At 48.5% G+C, this 6,000-nt stretch overlaps 1 protein-coding gene across 1 annotated transcript in view; it reads right to left on the reverse strand.

Moving 5' to 3' along the window:
• The window catches only part of CHST15 (carbohydrate sulfotransferase 15), a 55,569-nt gene extending 49,876 nt beyond the window's left edge, over positions 1-5,693 (reverse strand). Inside the window, exon 1 of the mRNA XM_054206515.1 lies at positions 5,552-5,693. The gene's annotated coding sequence lies outside the window, so the exon portion shown is untranslated. The remainder of the gene's footprint in view (positions 1-5,551) is intronic.
• Between the last annotated feature and the right edge of the window lie 307 nt (positions 5,694-6,000).

Here is a 6,000-nt window from a genome sequence, read left to right on the forward strand (position 1 = left end):
ATTAAGTGCTTTTTTTCCCCCCAGCCTGCTCCAAGACCTGAACTTTAACTGGGCACGTGGAGCACATAAGGACATTTTCATCTTCAATCACCTGAAACCATCCGATATTGCAAGCTCACGTCTAACGTGCTGCCCACTTTCACGGCACTCTCTCATCACTACCATCTACCGGGCTTCTTCCATCCCCTAAGTACACGTTGCAGATAAATCTTCATTATTTTTCCTATGTATCTTACAGAAGTTTGCATTTTTTCAAAGGAGTCTTGTCTTCTTTTCTCCCTACCTCCTTGAACTTCACATTTTCTCTCCACTCTTTTTGTTTCATCTCCCAGTTCTTCCCAGTTAAAACTCCCCTGTAACACAATCACTGCTGGTATTTGAGAGAAATGTCCTTCCCTATATTCCACGCAATCCTGAGAAGTCACCAGGTCTAACTTAAACTTGGCAGATTTAAGCCACGCACCAATATATGCAAAAAAAAAAAAAAAAAAAAAAAAATACAAAAGTCTTTTTCAATCTCATCAGTTTTTCTAATTTTATGGTAAGATAGCAGGGTACATTCACCCACACTGAACATCAAGTTTTTTTTTACAGGAAAAATATCTCCTTGTGAAGCATATTTTTCGCTACTGGAAGGCGTGAAGCAAATGAAAAATGTCAGTTTTTGTATTTTGCTATTTAGGTACAGATCTGCACCTTGTACAGTGAGGAACGACCTACCTTAGATACAGAGCTGGCATTAAAAAAACGCGGCTATTTATAAAGCGGTGGACATATTTGATGAGTCCAAATGACGGCCCATTAAGTTTTAGAATAAAAAGTGTGTATTTAGTAGTGCTTGGTATATAAAAGAATAAAGGCCTGTGTCGCCTCCCTATCTCTCCATCACCACGTTTCTTCACACGACTGCGTTCATTTCAAAGGAAGCCCATTGCGCAGAAGGCAGCACCTTGGCAGCCAAGTGGCTTCCACCATCCTTGATGCTGCAGGGGCTTTCGCTGCTCTCTGCAAACCAAGGGAGGAAGGTTTCCTGCACCACGAGCTCCACAAATGTTTCTGGAGCTGGGTTAGCTTACGCGTACTACCTCATTTCTGGCAAGTTCATAGGGAAAGCAGCAGGCTTGCTACTGTAGAGGTTTGGAAAACATGCGTTTGAGCCTGGAGAAGACTGAGAGGGGATCTCATCAATGCTCATCAATACCTACAGGGCAGGTGTCAAGAGGATGGGTCCAGACTCTTCTCACTGGTGCCTGGTGACAGGAAAAGGGGCAACAGGCGCAAACTGGAACACAGGAAATTCCATCTCAACATGAAGAGGAACTTCTTTCCTGTGAGGGTGGCAGAGCCCTGGCACAGGCTGCCCAGAGAGGTGGTGGAGTCTCCGTCTCTGGAGACATTCCAAACCCGCCTGGACGCGTTCCTGTGCCACCTGCTCTGGGTGACCCTGCTCTGGCAGGGGGTTGGACTAGATGATCTCCAGAGGTCTCTTCCAACCCTGACCATTCTGTGATTCTGTGAAACTACTGCGGGAATTTTAAGAAGCTGGATCTGGGAATGGGAAGAGGCAGGGCAATGGGTTGGGGTTGGCGAGTCCATGACCTCTGGTGTGCTACCAGAGGGGGACAGAGGTAGAGCATTGGGACAGAGCCTGCCATGGACCACTCAGTCCTACTCACACTCATCATGACATCTGGTCTCTCACCACCACCGCTGCCTTGTCATTGCCATCAGCCTCCGGCACACAAGTGGACATGGTTTTCCTTTGTTCCTTCTCACTAGGTATCAGGCACATCACCTGGCTATCTCCTCCTTCTACAGGATGCCACGCTCCTTAAAACTAGTGCTTACCGGCCACATTCAACAGCTGCTGGAAACCAGGTGTAACATAAATTAATAAATATTCCATGGCAAAGCTACATTAACTGCTTGCCCCTAAAGTGCTGTTTAGTGGCATGTCAGGCACAGCTGTGTAATCAAAGGATTACAGAGCTCCCATTGCAAGGCGCCTGCCGCACTCCAGCTCCGCGGTAGCTTTCCCGTCTCCCTCGCATGTAAAAACCAAAGCAATTAACCGGGACGGAATTGTAATCATGTCTTTCAGCCCAGGAAACACAAATGAGAAGGTCGTAGGGACAGACAGTGTGACTGTACGACACGCTTTCTGTTAGATACATGGACAGCCCTATGTGTTTTTAAGGGAATGGGTCAACAGTGCTATACGTAATTAGCTAATTTTAGTGGAATTGCAGTGTAAGTGGGGAGATCGGTGTAATTCAGGCTACTTTGAGATAAGAACTTGTAGAAGCTTACAGATCCCTTCCCTTCGCGTGAATAGCTGTATTTAGACTCCAAATCTGGCACCGCACTTCGTCAGTAAGGAAAACAGTGCACTTCACTAAAACACATAAATAAATAAAAAAACACTAATTTGTGGGGGAGAGCAGTGAAAAAAAGCTCTCTTACTGGAAATCTACCTTCTTTTTCCAACAGCACTTTGGATTCTTCCAGCTGAGCAACATAACTCCAGCCAAGCAGTAGGGTGGGAATTCAGAGTTACCCCTCGTTGTGCGAGGCAGGGAGGAAAACAGGTGGGTTTAGGGAGGAAAATGGGTGGGTTAAGGGAGGAATTGAAGCCTGAAGACAGCAATTAAGGAGCCCGGCTCAAACCGGGGCACAGCTCCTGCAAACTCTATAGGATGTTGGAAACTGGGTGATGCGCGTCACCGGGGTACCCAGAGTAGCACTGAATGATTTAATAGCACGTTTCCACAGAGTTTCTCATTGAGGGATATACAGCCTTTAAGGATACAGTAACTGTAAGGGTAATTAAGGCTTGGGAGGAGGAGGGAGTATATCAGCAACCGTTTAAGTAAGTCATGTCTCTCCTCACCCGAGTGATGTATCTGTACCGAAAGAGAAACACAGTTGGATGCTCTCACTTCCTAAATCAATATGTCATTTAGGCAAGATCAGGCCACTGCTGCTGGCTTATCTCTACAGAACGTATGTCGAACAACGTTCAAAACACGGAACGTAATGGTAACACAACGCTGAGTCACAACTCCTTAAAATTTTGCTCCCATGAACACAGGAGGAAGCGCTCAGCATAGGAAAATCGGCAGAGGAATTTGATAAATCCTTACTGTAGTATCACGGCTAGCAATACCTCATGGACTTTGGATGAGTTTGCTGTCATCCACCTAACAAATTGACCTTAAATATAAACAAGTACTTTGAGAGATACTTTAGTATTGGGGCACAGCCCGCCTTTAAAAACACATGTGGTAACACTGAAATGACCTGGGCTACAAACATAATCTTTGCCCACTGAAAGTCCTGGTTCTCGTAGAGCTCCAGCCGCAGGTTGCTTATGAAAACGTTAAAATACAAGCGGTATCTTATTGGCATCTCTATGATTATGGGCACCTAATCCCATCCTCGCTAATGCTGCCAGTGGATTACGTAACTTCAACGTGAAATAATCCGAATACAAGAATCTGCTTCAACCTTCTCATCTATACAGTTTCCAGATATCTACTTTTAGTTTAGCAGTAAGATAAAATCCATTACTGTCTTCCATTGCATTAGTGGAATTGTGTTTTGTCACGTAAATCTCCACTGTTTCATCATGCTCCCGTGACAAACCACCAAATAAAACACTCTGAATTTGAGATTAGTCCTCCTATTACAAAATCCAAACCATAAAAACTATTTTGTTATTGATTTCTGAACGGCACCGTGACTACACTTACGTGGGATCTAAGTGCCATTTAAAAAAAAAAAAAAAAAAAAAAAAGGTAGTTTCACTACTAAATCTTCATGCAAGTGGTTTCCTCTTTTCTGCATTCAGATTGATTTTCTTTTTTTTGGCGTGTGAAGAGCCAGATGAATCCTTTGACTCAATGCCCAAGAGTGAAATGGCACCAGCAGCAGCAGAGAAGCTCTCAGGGCAAGAGATGTGTGACAACATTTGAATCACGGACAAAAAAAAGCTTCAAGACAACATTATTCCATCAGTATTTACTGTTTATAAGTGAGTGTATATGTATATGTGTGTCTGTACATATATCAATGTATATAAATAGCATAGATATAAATACGTATGTACAGCTCATGTATATGTGGTGACCTCTTATTGATGGAAATTTCCCTTTTTGCCAGAGATCAAGTAGCCCCCACTTAGCATCAAGCCCAGTGCTGTTCAATTAGGCGTTTGCTTACACAAACGAGCGCTTATGATTTTCAGGCAAACCTGAAAAATATTTACTCTTCACGAACAGGTCCAGCAAGCTTTGAGTTTTAATCTGTAATCTGCTCAGCTGACTGCTTGTCCTTTTTTAGGCACAAAATACAAAAGGCACGTGTTTGTTGGACGGGAGTCGATAGTGATTTTTTTTGTCTGGCTAACAATCCAAGAAGTGAAACCATTCTAATGTCATATGCAAGCACATGAAGAGAACTTTAGGCCACAGAACCACAGAATAAAAAAAAAAATAAATATAAACACATTTCCATATCTGAAAGTTCAGTAGATGTTTAGATGCACCATCCTAGAAATACTATCATCCATCCTATTAACCTACAAACGTAGCAGCGTCTGAGAAAGTCAATTCACTGCAGAGCACGGCTGTAGTATTACAATGAAGCAGCACAAGAAAAAAAAAACCACAACAAAACCAAACATATATGACACCACCAAAGTTCAGCTGGTGAATTGTTGCTTAACAGACGCTAACCATAATAACCCGTCACTGAACCTTGACTGCATTCTCAGCAAAAGCATGCCATGAAGCTATTTTTAACAGCCAACAGCTTGCCTTTAAGAAATACCCCTCTTTACCTAAAAATAGGCATCAGTGAATGGCAACATCCATCCACGGCTCCATCCTAGGTAGGATGCGCTGCCGGAATAAAATGAATCTTTGGGAGAAAGCCCCTTTCCAAGTGCCTTCTCTCCCAAACCCCCGTGGAAGCAGCCCCTGCGCGGCTCCCCGGCTGGCGGCAGGACCTGCCCAGCGCAGATGACAGCAAATGGCATTATCTTTGTCATCTTTGTCATCATTCCCTCCTCCCCGCAGCTACTAACCTGTTCAGGGGCACGTTTCAAAGCCCTGTGTCCCCCCCACCCCTCTCCGCTCACCCCGCTGCCGAGCACCGGGGGATGCTCCCCCCGGGGACGCCCCGAGGACCCACCCGCCGAGCCGGGGGGGACACACACTCCCGTCCCCGCCGCGCTTTGCTGGGGAGGCACGGCCAGGCTTTACGCCTGGAGTACGGCGGATGGAGGAGGCGGGGGTGGCAGCCGCAGGGGGTTTCCGCACCTCCGGAGCCCGGCGGGAGCACGGCGTTCCCGGGGCCGACCCCCCCCCGCGCCGCCCCGGGGCTCCGCTCCGCCGTACCGGGAGCCCAGCCGCGCCGAGCCGGTCGCCCAACTTCCCGCAAAGTCCCGCCGCCTCCAAACTTGGGGTGCCGCGGCCCGGGGAGCCCCCAACCCCATCCTCATCATCACCCCCCACCACACACACACACACACCCCCCCCAGCGCACCTACCTCCGCCGGCTCCGTCCCGCTCCGCGCCCGCTCGTCCTCCCATCCGCCGCCTCCGCCGGCTCTGCCCTGCGGGGGGGAGGAGGAGGAGGAGGAGGAGGAGGAGGAGGAGGAGGAGGAGGAAGAAGAGGGAGGGAGCAGTCCCGGCCGCGCTGCGCAGCCCGGGAGGCGGCGTGCTGCCGCTCGGCTCGGCCCCGCCGGCTCGGCGGGGGCGGGGGGGTCCCCAGCGGTCCGTCCCCCCCTCGTCCCCCCCGCTTCATCCCCGGGGGGGGAGAGTCCCGGCGGGCATCGCCCCCCCGGCTCGCCGGTCCCGGCAGCACCAGCTGGTTGGGAAGCTTTTGGGATAGAGATGGGCCTCTCCTGGGCGATCCTATGGGAAATACCAGCCGTCCCAAGGAACCAGCATCCCAAATCGTGGGGGAGCCGGGGAGACACGTTTGCTCATCGGCTGC

The sequence above is a fragment of the Rissa tridactyla genome, chromosome 6 (genome assembly GCF_028500815.1).
Source record: "Rissa tridactyla isolate bRisTri1 chromosome 6, bRisTri1.patW.cur.20221130, whole genome shotgun sequence".
Taxonomy (NCBI): Eukaryota; Metazoa; Chordata; class Aves; order Charadriiformes; family Laridae; genus Rissa; species Rissa tridactyla.